Source organism: Xenopus tropicalis, chromosome 4 (assembly GCF_000004195.4).
Source record: "Xenopus tropicalis strain Nigerian chromosome 4, UCB_Xtro_10.0, whole genome shotgun sequence".
NCBI lineage: Eukaryota > Metazoa > Chordata > Amphibia > Anura > Pipidae > Xenopus > Xenopus tropicalis.
In genome coordinates, this window is record NC_030680.2 from 36,054,804 (window position 1) to 36,069,944 (window position 15,141).

The window sequence follows — 15,141 nt, forward strand, 5'->3', positions numbered from 1 at the left end:
AAAAAGAACACCCCTTATCTGCCTATAATCCCCTCTAATGTACTTGTACAGAGTAATCATGTCCCCTCGCAAGCGCCTCTTTTCCAGAGAAAACAACCCCAACCTCGACAGTCTAACCTCATAGTTTAAATCTTCCATCCCCTTAACCAGTTTAGTTGCAGTCTCTGCACTCTCTCCAGCTCATTAATATCCTTCTTAAGGACTGGAGCCCAAAACTGCACTGCATACTCAAGGTGAGGCCTTACCAGGGACCTATAAAGGGGCAAAATTATGTTTTCATCCCTTGAGTCAATGCCCTTTTTTATACAAGACAGCACTTTATTTGCTGTAGTAGCCACAGAATGACACTGCCTGGAATTAGACAACTTGTTATCAACAAAAACCCCTAGATCCTTCTCCATTAAGGAAACCCCCAACACACTACCATTCAGTAGATAGTTTGCGTTTATATTATTTCTACCAAAATGCATAACTTTGTACTTATCAACATTGAACCTCATTTTCCAGTTTGCTGCCCAGTTTCCCAATTTTGTCAAATCGCTCTGCAAAGCGGCAGCATCCTGCATGGAACTTATAGTTTTGCACAATTTTGTGTCATCAGCAAAAATAGAAACAGTACTGTCTATGCCCACCTCCAGGTCATTAATAAACAAGTAAAAAGCAAAGGACCAAAGACTGACCCCTGCGGTACTCCACTAACCACACTGGTCCAATTAGAAAATGTTCCATTTACCACCACTCTTTGTACTCTATCCTTCAGCCAGTTCTCTATCCAATTACAAATATTATGTTCTAGGCCAATATTCCTCAATTTGATTATTAACCTTCTGTGAGGTACTGTATCAAACGCTTTAGCAAAGTCCAAGTAGATGACATCAACTGCCATTCCAGCATCGAGGTTCCTACTCACCTCCTCATAAAAGGCGACTAAATTAGTCTGGCAAGATCTGTTGCGCATAAAACTATGCTGGCGTTAAAATTGATGCGAAAATTAACGCGCGATTCGCTACAGTATTACCGCATGCATTAAGTTGCATATCGCATGCGTTAATTTGCGCGCCGAAATAACACTAACGCATGATTCACAAACACTTAGAAACGCTAAATATCGCATTAGTCTATGCGAAAATTACCAACTTCTTCAGGCAGGCGGTAATTATAGAAAAGTACAGTTAATGAGCTTTTGGCAATAAAATGGACTTTGCAGTGTGATTTATTCAAGTCTGTGTTGGCCCTAGAGTGATGCAGCCTCCAGTTTGCAGGGAAATGGTCATTTTCAGTACAGTAATTTTCCGAAAGTAATGGCATGTATGGCTAACATGACGTGCATTTTTTCGCACGCGGCAAATATTTGTATGCGGTGCATTGATTAGCGCTTGTTCTGTCAAATACCTCTCGAAAATTGTCTTCGCGACTAAAATAACGCAAGCAGCATCGCGCGTAAATTAACGCAAGTATGCTTTTAGTGAATCGTGCGTTAAGACGCGAAAAATTAGACACGATAAAGATTTTAACGCATGATATAAATAACGCACGTTTTAACGCACTTTAGTGAATTAGCCCTTATGTTGTTTATTTTCACAGCTGTAAAGGTGACATTAAACAGGTTTCCGCTGCCGATATTGGTCCTTTAGACGGATTCGGCAGCTCATCTGCCCATGTGTGGGCACCACTGATGGGCCTCCCCAACTGACATCTGGCCTGAAATTGGGCAGATCTCAATGAGGCAGGTTTGATTTTTCCATCGGATCCGGGACTGCAACGGTGCCTATACCCGCCGTTATAATTTGACTGTTTGGGCCTAGGGCCAAATGATCAAATTAGCTGGTATGGCCCACCTGTAGGTAGGCATATCAGGAGAAGATCTGCTCACTTGGTTACCTCACCAAATGAGCGGATCTTATAGTTTATGGCACTTTAACCCTTGGTTGCTAGGGTCATTTTACCCTAGCAACCAGGCAGTGGTTTGAAAGTGAGACTGGAATATAAGTAGGTGGGGCCTGAAAAGAAAGATAAGGAAACAAAAGTAACAATAGTAATACAATTGTAAGCTTACAGAGTAATAGGTTTTTAGCTGCCGGGGACAGAGTGACCCCAATTTGAAACCTGGAAAGATGCAGAAGAGGAAGGCAAATAATTCAAAAACTATAGAAAAATGCACAATAAGGACCAGTTGCAAAGTTGCTAGGAATAGGACATTCTGTAACATATTAAAAGTTAATTTAAAGGTGAACCACCCCTTTAAGGTCTGAACTAGAATAAAAAAATGTATTGCAGGAGAATGCAGATTGTATTAGAGGCAGCAGTACAGCCCTGCTCATGTGTACTTACTATAGCATTACACCTCTATCCTGGTACAAACACAATGATATTGCACTGCTTGTCCCCTCCCTTTATAGAAAAAATACATTTTTGACCCATTTTTTAGGGCAACAGAAGTTCTCTCGTTGCGATTCCTCTCTCCAGCCTTTGTGATATTGTTGTGCTGCTGTGTAAGACTGAATATTACAGCTGCTGCTAAGTGGTCGGGATGTATGTGTGTGCCTGTCTGTGTACAGAGGTGTTCATTAGAATATTTAAATGAATTCCATCTCAAAGTAGAGATTTTTTTTTGTTTTTTAAACTTTGCCCCATATGAATCCAAGTTAATACTTTGTACATGACGCATTAAATGCGCAGACATTTTTCAGGCTAATACTATACATTCCCTCCAGTTTCAAATATGAAGCTGAACCCTAATGTCACGGCCTAAGGGGCTGATTTACTTACCCACGAACGGGTCGAATGGAGTCCGATTGCGTTTTTTTCGTAATGATCGGTACTTTGCGATTTTTTCGTATGTTTTGCGATTTTTTCGGATTCTTTACGAATTTTTCGGATCCAATACGATTTTTGCGTAAAAACGCGAGTTTTCCTATCCATTACGAAAGTTGCGTAAAAAGTTGCGCATTTTGCGTAGCGTTAAAACTTACGCGAAAAGTTGCGCATTTTTCGCGTAAGTTTTAACGCTACGAAAAATGCGCAACTTTTTACGCAACTTTCGTAATGGATACGAAAAACTCGCGTTTTTACGCAAAAATCGTATTGGTAACGAAAAATTCGTACAGAATCCGAAAAAATCGCAAAACATACGAAAAAGTCGCAAAATGTTCGTTTTCAAGTCGGAACTTTTCCAATTCGGGTCGGATTCGTGGGTTAGTAAATCAGCCCCTAAGAGTCAGATCATGGGATAAAATGAATAACACACAGGGGCGTTTTTGGCCCCTAAGAAAGCGTAATTGCACTCTCCGCACTATCAGAGCCGAATTGCTGTTTTATAAACAGCTTTTTGCCGCCCCTGGTAACTTTGGGGGTGCTGCCGCCTGAGGCGAGTTTCTCATGGTAGCAGCGTTCCCGATAACAGAGCAACAATGAATACTGTGTTTCAAGTTTACAAATGCTTCTAAATGCATTTAAAGGGATCACCTATTTGCAGATTTACAATGTGGGTTTTAACACCCCTTTAAATTATTAATCCCTGATGTAAATAGCAGGTAGGGATTATAGAGTTACTTAACCCCAAAATGAAATAATTGCACATTTTTATCTGATCCATAAGAAATATGGAGCATTAATAAATCAAATTGCTATGGATCTATATGGAGTAAAAAAGTTTGCTTAATTAATAGTGAGGCTTAATTGTTTCATGTAATTAAGACATCTTCCCTTTATGCATTACCAAAAATGAATGGCTTAGTAGATATCACCTTTCCAATTGGCAATGGACCGTAATAAGCCTTTTCAAAGATCTTTCCTAAGCAGGGGATTACTGACATTGTTTCTTACTCCCCCTGAGTATTACTTCATGCACAGTTTGGGCACGGCTGCTTCCAATGCTGATGTGCTGCAGTGAATAGAAATATATGAGTGATGAGGCACAGAGACGTGTGCAGTAGCACTTACAGCAGGCCGGGCTAATTGTCAGTCTGAATGAGAATATATTTGTTGGATGCCCAAAAGTGGGTAAAGCTACGAACAGTCAATCAGATTTTACTTTTTGACTTTCAATGGGGAAATGCAACCTGCTGCCAGTCTCACAGTATTAACCCCAGGGTTCCCAAACTCTTCACAGTTGGTTACTTGGGGGCTGCATTTTTAGGTTTCAAAAAGTGAGTGGAGCCATCAACACATTTATTTGGTTTAAATTTAAAATGCTGCCATTCTTATAATATTTGCTGTTCCATTCTTACTTTGCAGAGTTAGTGACTGGGTGACAATAATTCAAGGTTTGAAAAAAAAGTGGGTGGAGCCACAGACAGCCAATCAGACATCACTCATTGACTTTCAGTGGGGAAATGTCAATTGCTGCCATTCAGACGCTATTAAAACCAGAGTCCCCAAACTTTGCACAGTGGTTTTTACTATATAATTGTGGTCCAAGTTTAGAAAAACTGGGTGAAGCCAAGAACAGCCAATCAGATTTCATTCATTAACTTCACATTTTTCAAAACAACGTGAAGTTCTCAAACTTCCCTTTCTAGTTGAAAACTAAAATTGCAACCAGGCGCTGTGGGAAAAATAGGCCTAGTGAAGGTAGTCAGATATATGTACTAACTGGGTTATTCCTGTTATAGAAAAATACTTTAACCTTTAAATGATCATTATGAAGCTTAGTAAAATTAATATGTATCCTCCAAATCTGCCATGCACAAAGCATATTGCATATGCTCAGGCACATTCTCATGAACTGACACAGGTATCAGCCTTTGTATGGTAAATATATTGATTCATTAAAATGTTCCTGACTTTAAATGTTTATAAATCCAAAAGCAGATCAGATTGATTGCTTATCTGGGATCAAACTTTGACTAATATGCTTTAGCAAGTGGTATCTAATAGGGTTAGATACACGGGTCTGGACTGGGATTTAAAACAGGCCCTGGTATTTCAAGTACATAGTGGCTCAAACAGCACCCGCAGGCCCAATAAGACTGTCTATGGAACCTTACAGCAGCGCCTCTGGCATTTGCCAGAATCCACAGATTGTCAGTCCGGGCCTGTAGTTACATTAGGATCGCTCCATTTCAGTAAGGAGGTCATATATCTGACAACTTAAAATTAAGATGTATGCTAAACACTGATCTGATAGCCTACATACAATATATATTTTCAGTTTTCTAGCACTGTTTTAGTGGATAGAGAGTCTTTGTAGTGGATAGAGAGCTGGATGGCTACTTGCAACCATTTGTGTCTAGCAACGCACTGCAGTGAGGGTACATTCCAGAAAGTTGGTCATTTTTGGAAGTAAAATTTGAGACTGTAAAGTGAGTTGTAAACTGAAGGCAAAGTGTAACATTGTGTAAATAATGTAAAACAAGTATAAAGCGAGGGGGCGGACATATCATGTGATCTCTATATGCTGTCAGTTACCATTATATCCCCACAGCAGAGGGCCCCAAACACTGGCTTGATTAAATCTGATAGCTGGCTTATTGACACTACTGTGGTTTAAATAAGGATAGGTTATAGGGAATGGGTACTGTTTATTTACATTCTAAAAAAATATCTGAAGTTAAATGCAGTTAAATCGGCATTTCTGTAAAACAGCATGCTGACATTGCACTTCTTGAGGCCTCCCAGCGGATGCCTGACCATATCTGTGTGAAAATCCTTTTGACCAAGGACCTAAGTTGCTCCATGAAGTTGTACAGTATGATCCAGTCGTCGCCAGGGCTAATGATCAGATTTCACCCAGCATGTGGGTGGCCAAATAGAGTAGAAATCTGTGTGCCTGGCAACCCTGCCAAGTTGTATGGCCACCTTAACACCCTGAATAGATATCCTTTAGAATATTGTGCATCTTTTGCTAAATACAATCGTGGAAGTTCTTAAAAAAAAAAAAAAAAAAGTTCTAAAAAAAGTTGTCTGCAGAACTAGTCAGTCTATCAATTTATACAGAAACATCTTTAAATGTCTTATTGTTTCTTTAATGCAAACAAAGCTGAATGTATTTATCATTATACTTCATTTTTTATGCTCATCTCACGGGTCTGATATTAATGCTCTTGCTCACTCTCGTGGGATGACTCTCGTCTCAGTAGCAGATGACTTCTACAAGGTTCACCTCTTCCACTATCCATGCAATAAACCAAAGGTAACAAGGCCACTGTCTGACTACACTGTGGCTAACTTACTAAAAAGAGGCTAATTTGCACTATTACCGTAAAACAAAATTAAATCAAATTAAAGCTTAAAGGGGACCTGTCACTTTAAGAAATAATTCCAAATCCCTTTATGTAACCTGCACAAAATAAACTTTACATACACTACATAAATTATTTAAATCTGGTTTCTCTCAGTCTTGCAAGTACACAGTTTCAGCAAGCAGGCAGCTGCCATTTTGTAAACACTTATTAATACAAGCTTTGCATCATCCCAAAATTGTGTTTATGTCCACAATCTGGTACCATGTGCATGTATAGAATACATAAATGCAATGACATCTAGGGAGTGCTGAATGGAATGCCGGAGGCATAGAGGCGGGGCAGACAATATAGGATTGACAGCTCAGATTATTAAGTGCATTTATAACAGGTATGGATGTTTTCGTAAAAGTCATACTTTGGGTCTGGAGTTTAATTTGCAAAGGGCTTTTTTATGCAGCTTTCTGTAGGGGTGACAGGTCCCCTGTAAATACTGACTGAATACCATGGGTTACTGCACTTGTAATATATATGGTAATGTGATGTTAGGGATACAGTAAACGTATGTTTTTTAGGGGACCAGAATCGATGGTATAAAATGAAGCAAAATTTTAAATCCAGGCATTATACATTATATATTATATATTGGTGGGACCACAAAAAAATTCTAATTCTTGCCTAAAAAATTCAGTAACACTGCTACTGTGAAAATGCTGGTAGCACTAGCCATCTTACACATAATGAACTGTAAGAAGTTAGCCTCAACCCATCAATCGTCCGGCTGCCACTTAGTAGAGGGGCTACAGAAAGGCTACAATATACCAAATGTCTCCAAAAAAACAATAAGACAAAATAATACATTGAAGTAAACAGTTTAATGTAACAGGCTGCTGGAGAAATCTAACGAAAAAGGGGCAAGCATTTCCTTTATGGACCAGCACAGTTGCATGTGTCAGTCTTATGGAGAAGGAGGAATGTTGCAGAGGCAGATGACTTCTTTCATTTTTAGTCTCTCTTCTTATATGCCTCCATATTGGAAAGAACCCATCCAGCTGGTACCAGAGCGCAGACCAAGAAGGTGGAAAACCCAATCACGGCTTCCTGAAAAATAAAAGTCCATCAGCTGTTACATCCAACATCCAAAGAGGAATGGTGAAGAAAACATGGCAGCTGAGGGAAAGGGACAAGGTGACAAAAAAATGTTGGAACATAAGACAGAATGGAGGGATAATATTTGTATTTTTGTTTTACGACATACAATGTATTTGTGGCCATTTTGCATCCGGTGTATTAACAGCGCGTCCAGGTGATTCACAATCAAATAAACCGTGAAGGATTCTGGGGGTTTTTACCTCTTCCTGTTCCATTCAACCAATGGATCAACAGAAGCTCAAGAAAACAAGTCATGTGGGAATATGGGGGCAGCAGACAAAAGAATATATTTAATTCTTAACAGGCACCTACAACCTGATTACCTTAGGTTCATTTGCCCCATTCGAGGCCAACATTTAGCCCCTTACTGTAAGTACAATACAACTGATACCATACCAAATGTTGATGGCACATCGGGCATCAACTGGCATATTTCAACTCCGAAGCACCCAAAATTGCCTCCACCGCCTTCTATTGATTTTGTTGTGTGCATTGACAGGCAGATGGGGTGCCCATCTTATTTTCTAGCTAATTCCAACAACTTTCCTTCCAGGCTCCATTGGAGTAGCCATAGTCCTGGCTGTGACAAATAGCCCTATACTCTAAGGGCAAAGACACACACGGCGATTAGTCGCAGTGGCTTTTAAAGAGCAGGTTGATTTGCTGACACTATAAACTAATATTGCTATTCTAATCCACTTTTAAGGGGCCGGGGGAGGATATTTTGGTGGCAAAAACGCTTATAATCGCCCTTTAGCTACAGCTAAAAGGGGCAAAGCCCATACATTCCGCATATGCCAAAGTCATTTCAAGGAGACGAAATGAAATCTACAAATGTCAATGGCCATCTTCCTGCACAAAACCACGAGTATGTACTAATACCACTGTACTAATACCACTGTACTAATACCACTGTACTAATACCACTGTACTAATACCACTGTACTAATACCACTGTACTAATACCACTGTACTAATACCACTGAACTAATACCACTGAACTAATACCACTGAACTAATACCACTGTACTAATACCACTGTACTAATACCACTGTACTAATACCACTGAACTAATACTACTGTACTAATACTACTGTAGGCGCAGATAAAGTCACAGCTATTACTATCAGAGGGATTTGATACAAGCGATGGTACCGTTCAGCCAGGCCAGACAGTATTACAGTACTGCCATGTCTGTCCGGCTTTAAGCCTTAAGCAATGAATGACACGGAGGCAGAGCCCACGGAAGCTAATTTTCTCTCACCCCGGCAGACACTGGGCTCTTGGCGGGCTTTGTGGCAATCCCTCTCCTCACAGGCGCCTGCAGCAGGTTTGGGAGCCGGATGAGACGAGCCAGAGCAGCAGACATGTTGCGGATATGTGCGTGTGCGTGAGCAGCAGCTTTTCACTCCAACAAGGTCAATCGGAATGAAACCAGAGGCCGCAGCTTCCGCGCTTATATAATCTCTCCGTCACGTGATAGGGGTTCGCCAGTAGCTGAGGGAAGCCATGTTGTGACGTTACAAAGGGCGGTACTCTATGCCGTACCTTGATATGTATCTTTTTTTGTAAATCATTTTTGTGTCAGTAATTATTTATTCTACATAAATCATGCATTTTGTAGACTGTGTTGGTTATTTTTGGACAATTTTCTCATATTTCACACGTCTGTGCCCCCCACTAGCCAATACCATATAGTGAATAATTGCACTGCCAGTTATAGCAACATACTGACAAGCTGTTCCTTGCTGTTTCCTTACTCTGCCCCCCAACATCCATTGCACTCCATTAACCCATGACATCCCAGTAAGATCACTGCATAACTGGATGAGCACTCAATTAACAGCAGACATGCCAGTAAGATCACTGCAGAAATGGATGAGAACACCCCCCATTAACCCTTGATGTGCCAGTAAGATCACTACAGAAATAAATGAGCCCTACATTAACTCCTGACACACCAGTAAGATCACTATAGAAATTGTAGGGGATCAGAGAACCCTGTCACCTGTTTCTCAGTCTGTGACATCATCCAGCCTAGCTACAGTCGTGGCCAAAAGTTTTGAGAATTACATAAATATTGGAAATTGGAAAAGTTGCTGCTTAAGTTTTTATAATAGCAATTTGCATATACTCCAGAATGTTATGAAGAGTGATCAGATGAATTGCATAGTCCTTCTTTGCCATGAAAATTAACTTAATCCCAAAAAAACCTTTCCACTGCATTTCATTGCTGTCATTAAAGGACCTGCTGAGATCATTTCAGTAATCGTCTTGTTAACTCAGGTGAGAATGTTGACGAGCACAAGGCTGGAGATCATTATGTCAGGCTGATTGGGTTAGAATGGCAGACTTGACATGTTAAAAGGAGGGTGATGCTTGAAATCATTGTTCTTCCATTGTTAACCATGGTGACCTGCAAAGAAACGCGTGCAGCCATCATTGCGTTGCATAAAAATGGCTTCACAGGCAAGGATATTGTGGCTACTAAGATTGCACCTAAATCAACAATTTATAGGATCATCAAGAACTTCAAGGAAAGAGGTTCAATTCTTGTTAAGAAGGCTTCAGGGCGTCCAAGAAAGTCCAGCAAGTGCCAGGATCGTCTCCTAAAGAGGATTCAGCTGCGGGATCGGAGTGCCACCACTGCAGAGCTTGCTCAGGAATGGCAGCAGGGAGGTGTGAGCGCATCTGCACGCACAGTGAGTGGAAGACTTTTGGAAGATGGCCTGGTGTCAAGAAGGGAAGCAAAGGGAAGCAAAGAAGCCACTTCTCTCCAAAAAAAAAACATCAGGAACAGATTGATCTTCTGCAGAAAGTATGGTGAATGGACTGCTGAGGACTGGGGCAAAGTCATATTCTCAGATGAAGCCACTTTCCAAATGTTTGGGTCATCTGGAAAAAGGCTTGTCCGGAGAAGAAAAGGTGAGCGTTACCATCAGTCCTGTGTCATGCCAACAGTAAAGCATCCTGAGACCATTCATGTGTGGGGTTGCTTCTCATCCAAGGGAGTGGGCTCACTCACAATTTTGCCCAAAAACACAGCCATGAATAAAGAATGGTACCAAAACACCCTCCAACAGCAACTTCTTCCAACAATCCAACAACAGTTTGGTGAAGAACAATGCATTTTCCAGCATGATGGAGCACCGTGCCATAAGGCAAAAATGATAACTAAGTGGCTCGGGGACCAAAACATTGAAATTTTGGGTCCATGGCCTACTCCCAGATCTTAATCCCATTGAGAACTTGTGGTCAATCCTCAAGAGGCGGGTGAACAAACAAAAACCCACTAATTCTGACAAACTCCAAGAAGTGATTATGAAAGAATGGGTTGCTATCAGTCAGGATCTGACCCAGAAGTTGATTGAGAGCATGCCCAGTCGAATTGCAGAGGTCCTGAAAAAGAAGGGCCAACACTACAAATACTGACTCTTTGCATAAATGTCATGTAATTGTCGATAAAAGCCTTTGAAACGTATGAAGTGATTGTAATTATATTTCAGTGCATCACAGAAACAACTGAAACAAAGATCTAAAAGCAGTTTAGCAGCAAACTTTGTGAAAGCTAATACTTGTGTCATTCTCAAAACTTTTGCCCACGACTGTACAGACTGAGGAGGGACCCGATTGGCTGGATGCAGCAGTGCACCTCTGGGAGGAGGTGTGCTTAAGGGTTTGGAGCCAAAAATCTAGGGGCGGGCCCAGCAGTTGATAAAGGGAGTCCCTGTTGTTTTTTTGCCAGTGGTTGGAAGAGAGATACAGAGTTAGAAGCCGGTACAAAATGTTGTGCATTCAGATTGAAAGGATAAGAGTCTGCTGGGCTGCCAGGGAGTACAAAGTCCTCTGTGGAATCTCTGTGTGTGTCCCCTGGTGAGAACAGGTATTACTCATTTGCCTGCTACGTGGGAGCAGCCACCTTTCCACAGGGGAAGTTACTCTAGGACAGGTAGCGCTACCTGGGGGGACTTAAGAGCTCTTGGGGAAGGGACTGAACTGACAAAAAGGGTTGTGGTTTATCTGGATCCAAGTTGGGACTGGGCACCTATAGAGACTGACTGTGCCAGCAGTGGATAGACTGTACAGGTTCCTCAGAGCAGGATAATCAGTTATCCATAAAGTTGTTTTACTTCCAACAGTTATATAAAGTTTGATATTGCTGCAAAACTGTGTGTGATTATTACTAGTGGAAAATCCCTTGAGGTGTGCTCCTCAGTGTCCACTAGATGGAGGCACTTGCGCTAAAATCCCAGGTACCAGTATCTTTAAAGTCAAAGAGAACAAATTCTCCTGTTACAGCCCAAAATAAGTGAGTGTGCCAAGAAAGGGTTACAGAATGTTTTGAAAGCATTAAAGATTAAGCATTAGACGGAAAGCATTAACTCACCTACATTTACACAAGTAGAATACCACAAGTGTTTTTTTCTTTTTGTGCTCCTATGCTGCTTGCCTTGCTCTTCCTCCTACATATGGTAAAACTCCTGTAAATCAAATTATAGATGGCCCTGCATTCCACAGTGGAATGCACAGCCATCTTTAATTTTTTCACTCCCTTCTTACAGGAGATTCAGTCGGTTAGCATAGCTTAGAAAGGCAGTGGTGGATGGGGCCACCATGGAGGCAGGCATGCACTCTGTCAGCGGGCCTCATAGAATGGCAGAGGTGTTTAGCTGAGCTCAGCAGGTGCGGTGGCAGTGGTGTTCTGCGGGGCCCAAAATAAAAGGTAGGGGGCATTGCAGTGGTGTTCGGTGGGGCCCATTGTAGTGGTGTTTGGAGGGGCCCGGAAGGGGAGGGAGGCATCACAATGGTGTTTGGCTAGGCCCATAATGGGGGGCGGCATTACGGTGGTGTTTAGCCGGGCCCAGAAGGGGCGTTGTTGCGTTGGTGTTCGCCAGGGCCCAGCTGGGGGGTGGCAAGGGTGGTTGAAGTGGTGCTCAGCAGGGGGTGGCAGACTGTGCGGCTCAAACAATAATGATCAGATGCACAATAGCAAGCAGTCAGCGGGGCCCTACAGGACTGGGGCCCACCTGATCTTCCCCTGGCCGGAAAGTTTTTGTTCTACCGGACCAAAATACAGCACTGCCTGGTAGTAATGCTTGGGCAGGCCTGGACTGGAAATCTGTGGATTTTAGCAAATGCCAGAGGGGTTGCTATAAGGTGCCATAGACAGTCTCTATTTATTGGGCTGGAGAGGGGCTGAATGGATCTGTGTGTATCTGATATGTCATGGCTTATTTTGAACATCAATCCAGACCTGTGGGCGTGCCGGGAAAACCGTAATCCATACCTGACCCTAACCCACAAACCCAACCCACAAAATGTTTTCATTCTAGGACACACACTTGACCTGTACCCGCAGATGCATAACACTCTCCTGATGATGTCACTTTGCTAGTGTCCATCCAGCTGCTCATGTGCAAATTCAGCAATCACAGGGAGGTGAGATACTAGCAGCAATCAGGTAACTATAGAGGAAGCGGACGCTGTCATCATGGGGAAACGGTGGACAGGGGGGCCCAGACCACAGGGTAACATAGTAGCATAGTAAGTTAGGTTGAAAAAAAAAAGACATTTGCATCAAGTTCAACTTTATATGTCTATAAAGTTGATCCAGAGGAAGGCAAAAAAAACCTGAAGCCTCTCTAATTTGCCACAAAGGGGAAAAAAAAATCCTTTCTGACTCCAAGGTGGCAATCTGACCAGTCCCTGGATCAACTCGTATTGAATAGAAATTCCCTGGCCACTTTGTAACTATAAAATTAGTGTGCCCGCCACAGTGGGCCGGCGTGCGCTTGGGTCAGATTGCTGGGAGGGGTTGCTGTGTGCACCGGGCCCCTGAGAAGTTTTTTGCAGGGGGCCCAGCAACTGTCACTTGGTGGTGCAATAAACTTAAAGCAGTTTCACCAGGTACTGTGGGGACCATAGACTGGACCTGCAGAAATGTGTTGGTGCTCTATAAAAACACAGATAATAACAAGCAGGGCCCTCTTTTATGTCTTGCATATGTGACGTGCTGACTGCCTGTACACGTAATTTTGGGGGAATTAGCTATGGTAGGCAGGTATGGAGAGGATCTGGAGCATAAGAGACAGGGACACCACATGTGACATCATGTTTCTTTCTCAATAACATAAGTTTATTTGGGGTAAACTCCTCCCAACATAAATATAACAGTTAGTTCATAAACAGTTCATCAAACATGGTTATGATTTGTCCCTGCTTCAGGGCTCTCACCTTCCATGGTCACTTTCACACTGGAACCTTTTTCTTAGGCTACTCACCATCCCCAATGGCTTTCACACATCCACAGTGACTTTCACACTCTTGAACACTCTAGGCTACTCACTCAGTCCTGCTGTCTCTCCCCTCCTGGGATACCAGCTCACCAGCTTTTGGCACATTTAGGCTTCTCACCAAGACTCAACGTTCCGACACTCAAACACGTGGTCACGACTCCCTCTGCTCCTTGCAGTGGCAGGCAGCACCCCACCAGCCCCTCTGGGAGTTCCTCACACAGGCAGCCTTCCTACCCTGTGCCCTGTGCCCTGCTCTGAGAGACTTTTCAGTGACTCCTGGCACTTCTCTGGGTGACTCCACACTTGGTTACCGCTCCCTCTGCTCCTTGCAGTGCTCCCTCTGCTCCTAGCTCCTCTGGGAGTTCCTAATACAGGCAGCCAGCCTTCCTGCTCTGTGCCCACTCTGAGATTGAACCCCTCTGAGTCCCCAACCTTAATTACCTATCACCCCTCTCCTATGCTGTCTAATCCCACAGATGTTTTATGTGCAGCTCATCTGCAGCCTAATCAGGCAGCTACTTACAGCTGGCCAAATCAAAATGCTAAACTGGAGTATGGAATGGAGGACCTATCCTATTAACCCTCCATTTACTCCAGGACTCACCTCTCCAGCTTTTCCTAATCCACTTCCATCAATACAGTATTAGCTGCTGCTAAACCAGGCATTTTCCCTGGTCCTACACAGGGCCGGATTTCTATCCGGTGCGCCCCGAGGCCGCCCCTGTGGGTGTCCCCCGTGCGCATGCGCGAACGCGCCCCCCCCCCCCAGTGCGCATGCGCAAAGGCGCCCCCCCCAGTGCGCATACGCAACGCGCCATCTCCCCATTGCGCATGCGCGAACACTCCTTTTAACTCCCATACGGAGCAGTGGGGAGAGGTCCCGACTGCTCCGTATGGGAGCAAAATTTAAAAATGTTCTTGCGGCGGGGCGGCATGCCGCCCCTAAACTTCTGCCGCCCTAGGCCCGGGCCTTTGTGGCCTCTCCACAAATCCGGGCCTGGTCCTACATGTATCCCACCTTTAACAATGGTGGAAAATACACCAAACAGTGTTCTTACTGCTTGTATCTCTCACACATTGGTTATTGGTTGTTTTTGTGTTTCATATATCTGTCCAGTGTACAAAACCATTTTTAGTACTGCGCTGTGGAATGGTAACCTTCCAGGTATTCCCTGCCAGCTATCTGCTGGTCTAGCATATACTGGGACCTTCACAACCCTTTTCACCTATATTGCCAGATATTCTCTCTGTCTGAGAGCAGTGACCTGTAACCGATTGACAGTCACCTTCCCTGTTTGGCTGTGCCTGCTCTGTCACAGTGCTGGAAGTGACTCCAAGACTAACATTGGAGCGGAGCAGAGCTACAAAAAAGCCTTCAGTGTGTTCAGAAATAGATTTTATTTTCTCACTTGCTTTTCTCTTTAGTTAGCCACTGTTAGCCTGTCAGCTGCTGCACTCTCATCATTCCTTCGTGACTGTCAGCCACCGTAGCACAACATTAAGGGGCACA

At 43.1% G+C, this 15,141-nt stretch overlaps 1 long non-coding RNA gene across 1 annotated transcript; it reads right to left on the bottom strand.

Annotated features, from left to right (window-relative positions):
• Positions 1–7,038: 7,038 nt before the first annotated feature.
• On the bottom strand, positions 7,039–8,806 carry LOC100492571. Its single transcript, XR_209135.1, has 2 exons — positions 8,600–8,806; positions 7,039–7,283 (listed from the first exon to the last, which is right to left on the bottom strand). It is a non-coding gene; the product is annotated as an uncharacterized LOC100492571 (long non-coding RNA).
• Positions 8,807–15,141: the final 6,335 nt, after the last annotated feature.